The sequence below is a fragment of the Megalobrama amblycephala genome, unplaced genomic scaffold (assembly GCF_018812025.1).
Source record: "Megalobrama amblycephala isolate DHTTF-2021 unplaced genomic scaffold, ASM1881202v1 scaffold230, whole genome shotgun sequence".
Lineage (NCBI taxonomy): Eukaryota > Metazoa > Chordata > Actinopteri > Cypriniformes > Xenocyprididae > Megalobrama > Megalobrama amblycephala.
The window spans coordinates 26,216-35,145 of NW_025953339.1; positions in this window are offsets into that span (position 1 = coordinate 26,216).

Consider the following 8,930-nt stretch of genomic DNA (forward strand, 5'->3'; position numbering starts at 1 on the left):
GATCAAAGGCGGATATCGCGGGATTCACACTCGTGCACTGTGTTGGTGATAAACTGGATGTAATTTAAGTTCTGTTGCTTTTATATGAAAATAAATATAATGAACAATACACCCAAAATACTTGTTATATTTCCATTCGAAAGATGTGTGTATCACTCATTTTAACTTTAATTACAGACAATTTGTATATATTTTTATAAATCTGATAACAATCACATTACCCATAGAGAGATCGCAGTGTCAGAGAGTTTGGGAATATTTGCACATTATTTTTACACATAAATGCATGGTATTAGAGTTTTAAAATCAAACATTTTAAAAGAGATCAATAGAACACGGTTGTTTAAACCAATAGGCCTAAGCTTTAAGCTGTGTCGTCAGCAAGGCGTTTCCCATCGTGCTTTTGGTCAGCGCAGTCGGTGGAGAGCAACTGCGCTCGACTGCAGAATCCGATGAGGCCGCCTCGCCCTCGCGAGAGGTTTTTGACAAACGTCGGCATGACATCAGAGCAAGGCGGCCCACCCTCGGACACATTTCTAACCGGCATGCACCTCGCGGTGATCACCGGTGATCGGTTCTGCGCAGAATTTGCTCATCTCAAACAAGCCTATAGTAACTAAAGGGGGCGGGTCTTTGCGAACGGTGTTATAAAATATTCGGTGTCTGAGATTAGGCTTGTTTGAGATGCGCTTAGCCTCGCCTGAAGTTCAGCCGAGAGTAGGCGGCTGCAGTTAGGGGAGGAGTGAAAAAAGTGCAGGCAAGACGAAAGGTGTGTTCGACATCGGCTGCGGCTGGATGCAACCGATCGGCGAGAGTAGCCGTGTGCAGGCGGGGAGGAGCTGAAAACGGAGACGTGAAGTCGGACACGCTGTGGTTCACGTAGTTTGCTGCATTTACGTCAGTCATGGCTGATCGTGTGGCGTTTGCTGTAAACTTATGCTTAATACTGTAAAAGTTTGTATGAAAGTCCAAAATAAACCTATACACAAAACCTTTATAAACAAATGAATCAAATAATAATAATGTAAAAAAAAAAAAGATGAAAACGACATGAAATATGAATTGTAGGCTACTGTTTTGAAAGTGCGTGTATGAGCATGAGTGGAACTGAAGAGGCTTACACTTACAGCATCTGTTTTTACAAGAATAAAGTTCAATATAAGCATATATTATTTAAATACCAATGTTGTGGGGTCTACGTTTCTTATCAGTTTTATTTTGATAAACATGACACAATAACATCGTGACTTCATGAAAAGAGCTTTAACTGTTATAAAAGTACAGATTTGTAAGCATTCGTGGAACTGAAGGCGTGAAAATAAACACGAAACACACGTGATCGTTGTCATGCGGTGAATCCGGCCAATCGTGAAACAGCTGTGTCGTCATCACAGCTCGTGCAGCTCCTCTTGAGAAACTGCGCTGGCTGCCTCAGGCGGCTGATCTCGAATCGCTCTCGTGGTACTTTGAAGCCATACGTCACAGTCACATGGTGTCGGCGCTGTCTCAAGTCGGACAAAATTTCTTACTGGCATGCACTGCTTCAAGTCAGCCGCCGATCGGCCTTTGCGGCGCTGCATGAGCTCGAACACACCTGAACAGTTCTCTGTTCTCGTAGTGGATCAGAACCTACGAGATCAAAGGCGGATATCGCGGGATTCACACTCGTGCGCTGTGTTGCTGATAAACTGGATGTAATTTAAGTTCTGTTGCTTTTATATGAAAATAAACATAATGAACAATACACCCAAAGTACTTGTTATTTATTTCCATTCGAAAGATGTGTGTATCAATCATTTTTACTTTAATTATAGACATGTTTTTATATATTTTTTTATAAATGACAACGTTCGCATAACCCATAGAGAGATCACTGTGTCAGAGAGTTTGGGAATATTCACACATTATTTTTACACATAAAAACATGATATTAGAGTTTTAAAATCAAACATTTTAAATCAGATCAATACATCACGGTTGTTTAAACCAATAAGCTTTAAGCTGTGTCGTCAGCAAGTCGTTTCCCATCGTGCTTTTGGTCAGCGCAGTCGGTGGTATGGCGTTCGGACGAGCTCATTAATATGACGTTGCAACATGCACTCGTCTCACTGAACGTCTCACTGACGTCTTAATTTTTTGCTATTAAATCCATTCATTTTAAGACGCAGACGAGGCGTAGACGTCACGCAGACGTCACGTAAATCACGTGTGGCAGTGAAGTGTGGAGTCAGACGTTCACGCGTGATTCACGTGTAGCAGTGAAGTTATTTATTTATTTTTCCGCTAACACGTATCAGAACACGGTCCTCACACGGCTCAGTGCAGTGTGTGAGCCAATGCACAATTTACCTGCACTTCATTCACTGCTCTCAATGGACGTGACATCTCCGTCTGACTTGTAACGTGACGTCTGCGTCTGACTTTTTTTTTTTTTTTTTTTTTTTGTCAGTTTTTAGTGCAACTTTTTTCCGTTTTGAAATGTTTTACATTTGGGGGTTATTGTGTTTTTATCTTTTTACATTTTTAATGTAGCCTACACGCTTGATGGCCAACCCATCGATCGCAATCAGCGGCTAGATCTGAGACTGTTGCTGTAAAATAATAATAAAATACATGGAAAAATGCATTATGCCTGACTAATGTTCAGTTTTTCAAGCACCTCTCTTCTTATGTTTTACATTTAAAATATAAATTAGGATTCTAATATTATTTTATCATGTTTTCCTTTCTTTTTTAAAAAGAAAATGTTAACTTTTATTCAGCAATAATGTTAAATTGATAAGATTTCTATATTTTGAATAATAATCTGCCAGTATTCATCAATCAATCCTGTAAAAATATCCGACGTTGACATTGAAGGATCATGCGTCAAAGAAGACTGGAGTAATGATGCTGAGAACTCAGCTTTGCATCTCAGAAATAAATATAAAGTATATTAAAATAGAAAACCATTATTTTAAATTGTAACAATATAATAATAACAATATTAACCAGACCCCACCCCTTCAATATATAAATAAGTAAAACCTTATATAAATGATTCACCAATTTTATTTGTTTGTTTATTTATTTATTTGTCCTGTCCTCGATCCTTATCATTGCGTGAAATGAATCATTAATGGATGCGTGAAATGAAAATAGAGCTAAACAACGACGCTGGCACTCGCTCACCAATAGATGGCGTCGTTGGCCCATGTTTAATTCATTTTTTCCGACAACAGATATAAATGATTGGGTGCTTATACAAGTATGTAAATAAATAAATAGTTTCAGTAGCCACAAGAAGAAAAGAAAACAGATAAGTTAACAAAGAAGTCATGAATAGAAGTAAAAACTACTGGCAAGAATTCTAGCAGCTGCATTATGGACTAACTTTAACTTGTTTATTGAAGATGCAGGACAACCAGATATCGTTGAGAAAACCTAAGATAAGTTTTTTTTAAGCTTTATGATCAGTGGATTGTGTACCAAACAAGCAAAGATTAATTAAATAGGCTATATAAAGGTGTGCGATAGAGACAAAAATGATATCTCGATATTTTCTGGGATTTTTAGCCATAACCATAATCAGAATATATTTTAGCTGAGTCTGTCTTTCTCTCTCTCTTTCCCAAACACAGCTGATGTGCAGCCACTACAATATTTCAGTTTTGTTTTTTAATGGTAAGGTGGTCAATTTCTTTTCGTTTCTTTAGTTAATTTAGAAATATTTTGGGAAAATTCTATGTTTGTTAAAATCAAGGTTTTTTTTTTTAAGGAACACCCGAGCTAAATAAATAAATAAATATAAAAAAAACATTTTGCGTCTCTGGCTTAAGAAGGAAGTCTTCACAAAAATGAACCGAGACTAAGCGAATAGTTGCCTCATAGATGATAAAAATATCTATAAAATGCTTTAAATTACTACTTTAAAACGAAATCATTAAATCGAAAACAAACTCTTATAGCCTATGTAATCCGTAAAGAAGCATTTTTATCTAAAGGGCGTCCAGTTGAGGAGATGAGTCAAGATTGTCAAATTCATCTTTGTGACAATCAGAAAACACTAGTTTATTAACAAATAATTCAAATATCCCCTCACAATTTTTTTATTATTTATTTTTTTTATTCATTTTTTTCTTTTGGCCGCTGTGCGAAAATTGTTTTCATTCAGTACAAATATCACAGCGGCATTAGTGCCATTTTTTTTAAACTGACTGATCAATTGCATGAGACAGTGGTTCATATTAAATTGTTCTGATTTTTTAACATGCATTCAAATATTCATGTTTATTTCTTGCTGCAAATATTAGAGGAAAACGTCATTGATTCATCCTGGCGAATTGTCTCAAATTAAAGAGCGTAAAAACACTTTTATTCTAGGCCTATATATTTTATCATAAAATTGAAAGTAGGCACTTTGTAGTAACAAAGCTGCATGGGTGGCTTGCATGCGAAAAAAAATGAATGGACTTGAAAACGTTAAATATTATTTCCAATGAGGATAAGTGTAAACAATAATAGAGAATGAACAGGTATAATAAAGCTCAAATTAGTGTATGGAATGTGCTGGAAACCCTTGCAGCAAACGCAGACGTCACGTAGACGTCACGTCCAGGCAGTCGAACTGTAATGTGTCACGTTCGGCAGTCGCAGTTCGGCAGACGCAGACGTCACGTTCGGCAGACGCAGACGTCACGTTCGACAGACGCAGACGTGACGTTCGGCAGACGCAGATGTGACGTTCAGTGAGACGAGTGGATGTTGCAATTTCATATTAAAGAGCTCGTCGGAACTCCATACGGTGGAGAGCAACTGCGCTCGACTGCAGAATCCGACACGTCCGCCTCGCACTCGCGAGAGGTTTTTGACACACGTCGGCATGACATCAGAGCAAGGCGGCCCACCCTCGGACACATTTCTAACCGGCATGCATCTCGCGGTGATCACCGGTGATCGGTTCTGCGCAGAATTTGCTCATCTCAAACAAGCCTAGTCTCTGTGACACTGGGCGGAGCTTACATGAATATTCACGAGTTTCCTGTTTTGAGTTAAAGCGCCACTGAAAGTGTTAGTGCACGCTCTTCGCTTACATTAAAGGTAATTAGCCTATGTTTTAGCGTTAAACGGAGTCAAGCTTATATTCTAACTGTTACTGATGCACAAGATTTTATATATAAGCTATTTTGTGTTATGTCTGTCATGTGTTTAGCTATGTTTGATATGAACAAAGCCAATGATTCGCCAGAGGTGTCCTTAGGATTCGCTAAACGAGCCAATAGCGTTTTAAGTAGCCTGTTTTTGTTGTTTCTGTATTACCTTGAGTCTTTTGAGCATATAGTTTTGAAAGTTTGCCGAAATGTATGGTAGCATAATAATATTAATTGTAAACTCCTGTGGTGAAGGCAGCAGTGAACTAGTTTGCAGAAGCACTTCTATCTGGGTAGACTTGAATTTCTATATGTAATATGTTTCAAAGATTGCACACATGCAAGAAAACATGTTAATGTACTTTAAATATAGCCTAGTTTAATGACTATCCAAATAGGCCACAGTGAATTACGCATGTGATAACTAATATAATATCTATAGCCAATATTCTTTCATTCCCAAATATGACTTTTGCCAATAAATATCCCTGTACACCAGACAAAGCAGACACTTTTATTTTTCACTTTGTTTTGAACATGACAGTGTATTAAAAATTTTAATAATACATGTTTGTTGTAATGTCATTTTATTATATATTTCAGATTGAATGTGTCAGTAGCAAAGGCTGGTATCACTGGGATCACAAGAGCAGACCAAACCAAAGACCCTGTGTAAAGTGTGTTTAAATACAAGTGTTTTTGCTAATTAAATATGTCATATGTCGTGACTTCTCATTTGTGAATAAAATTTCAACACAGAATCAGTTGCTCTTTTTTTATTCAAAATGAAACTACTCTCATTATTTACTTTCATCTTTGATATTACAGATATGCAAATTACTACATGGTCTATTATTTTAGCAGCTAATTTAACATAAATAAAATGTTAATTGTTATGGAAAGCTTGTAGAATATAACTAATACATTTCATTGTGAATATACTGCAGGTTTGATCATTTAGTTCCATATAGTTTCATATCAACACTGTTAAACTGAATCCTGATTCACAATGCTTCATGTTTTTTCCACATTAATTTTTTTTTTTTTTTTTTTTTTTTTGTCAATGAAATGCATCATTTTGTGGGAAAAAAGACTGAGAATGTTTCCTTATAATATGAAAAAAATAACACAACTTTAGGATTTAATAAAGTCTCCTTAAAAATATATACCAACTGAGCAAGCAATTAAAGAAATGACAGAACAATCACAGTAGTATGTATATATGTCTGATTATCCACATAATAATAATATTCCTCATACTTTTGCCAATTGTCTTCTCCATATAGCCTAAATATTTTTAAATAAAACCTGCATTAGTAACTTTTAGTTTTGTAGCTGATCAATTTAACCACTTAAATTTTAACATTTTAATTGTTGTGGAAAGCGCATTAAAATAAAACCTTGTGAAAGTGCTGCAGGGAAGCTAATATCACTGTCTCATCATGTTTCTATTCATATAGAACATTGTGTGTTTTGCAGAAAAGGATAAAGAAGGTTTACGATAATTAATGCATGTCAAAAACATAAACGGAACATAAATCTAACTCTCAATGTGTTTTAAAAATAATAATGTCTGGTTAAAGTTATGCAGGCTATCTGAGAAAGCAATAGGGAATGACACAATCACAACTGAAACTTTTATTATGCAACCACAGATACATTTATACAAGTTATCTTCTCAAACGAACTAAAATAAAATCAAAACAGTTGTAACCTACTAAAACAAACAAACTCGATGTTGACTAATTTCCTAACGATAGACCACCAGTGGCTGTAATCACTACTAAAGTATATCTCACGACACAATGTAACCTACAAACAATTGAGCATACATAAACAGTTATTAATAAAAAAGAATCATAAATTCATTCGACACAATCAAACACAATCACATTACAGAAAACAGTTCTGTGATCCAAGGACAATCCACTAACACTTTCAGTGGCGCTTTAACTCAAAACAGGAAACTCGTGAATATTCATGTAAACTCCACCCACTGTCACCGAAAATCTCAGACACCGGATATTTCATAACAACTATTAATTCGTCCTAAATAGAGAGTAAGCATCGACGTCACTTTCCCGCCGGAACGCGCTCCCTCAGCTGGACTGAGTGGCAAAAGAACCTGCTGCATGACTGGATTTAATAGAGGAAACTGCGAAAACGCGAGTAAAAATAACGATTACACTAAAGATTGGATTCGAAAGTGTTTCTTACAACATGTCAAATAAACCTAATCCATGGATATTGACATGCAACCAGGAGTTTCCTGACATTTATGTGCCTGATTTCGACACGGGGGAAATACATAAAGCAAATCTGTCTGTGAATATTTTATATAACTACAATATAGGTAGGTTTAAATCCGAGTAATCACTTATATCAATGTTATATATCGTCATATCGTCCAGCCCTAAAACTTTTAAAACACCCAATTATGCAGAATATAAGATGGTAAATATTTAATTGATCAGTTGTCAACACAATAACAACACAATATATAGGCAATACTAAGGTATGATTTTACCTCAAAATCCAACAATTTGACACAAAATGATAACTGCAAATCCATGTTTCTCTGCTGGGGTCCAGCTGTTTCTGTGAATTGCAGCGATACATTTGCTTCTTTTTTCTGTAGCTTTCAGCAGTCTGTAAATATATACCTCAGGTTTTGTGTCAAAGCTATTTGTACAGTCAGTCGCAAAGCTCTTTTTCATTTTGGAAGTGTTTTGTGTGTTTTTCGCGGCATTCACGTTGTCATAACAACCGTTACGACTGCGGTTACGCCCACTGAGTGGCAAAAAGAGTGAGTGACAGACCATTGGTTTTCAGCGCGAATGCCCCGAAAAACAAACATAACACAGCCAAAACAGAAAAGAGCTTTGCTTATCAGGTAATTTAAAGCCATTAACTCTCACTCTGACTGATTCCCTTACCAGTGCGCTGACTACTGAACTAGGGAGCTGATTGAGACGCACCCAGAGATTTAGTTTAGATTTATTTCTCTTTCTGTTAACTATTCTCATCTTATTGTTCAAACACACAGAAAAACTGAGACACTGTTGTAAATAGTCTCACACTATTATAAAGATGGTGTTTATGATACTGTAGACTGAAGACATTAGTTGTTGTTCCTGTTATTGTCCTCTAGATGGCAGTAGTACCAAATATACAAGTGGATGATAGCCAACGTTACAGGGGTAGAATAAAAGAGTATTAGAGAAGCTAAGCACGTAAAATTAGAGAGCTTTAGAAATAAAGAAGCTACACGCCAGTTCATACTTCAGTTCAGTAGTTTATTTAACAAACACCACAGACATGAAGAAACATTCAGAGTGAAACATGAAGATACTGAGGAACAAACAGGCTGGTTTCATTCTCAAAGCTGAACTCATTCATTTGATCCGTAACATTAAATCCAATATCAACTTCTGAACTGAAACAAGGAAAACCATTCATTTCTATCACTTAATTATGCAACATTAACAAAAAAAAAAAAAAAAGGATGTTACAGTAACAGTTTACGAAATCAAACATGACCATAATAAATATATGATCATACCTGATTAGCAGTAAATATTCGATGACTCAAATCATAAGTAAGTCAGAATCCCTCTGGACCTCTCACACGTCTGGGGTGCTTCTCAATATCCCTCCTCGTTTCCTTCGCTCCTCCGTCATCCTATGACCCGGAAGCCCATCAAGCTCAGTCATCTTGTTGAAGGACATCGCAGTTCTCTAACTGCACCGCAAGGAGGAGAGGAACGAGGAGTGAGGAAGCTTCCTGAGGAGTCATGAGCG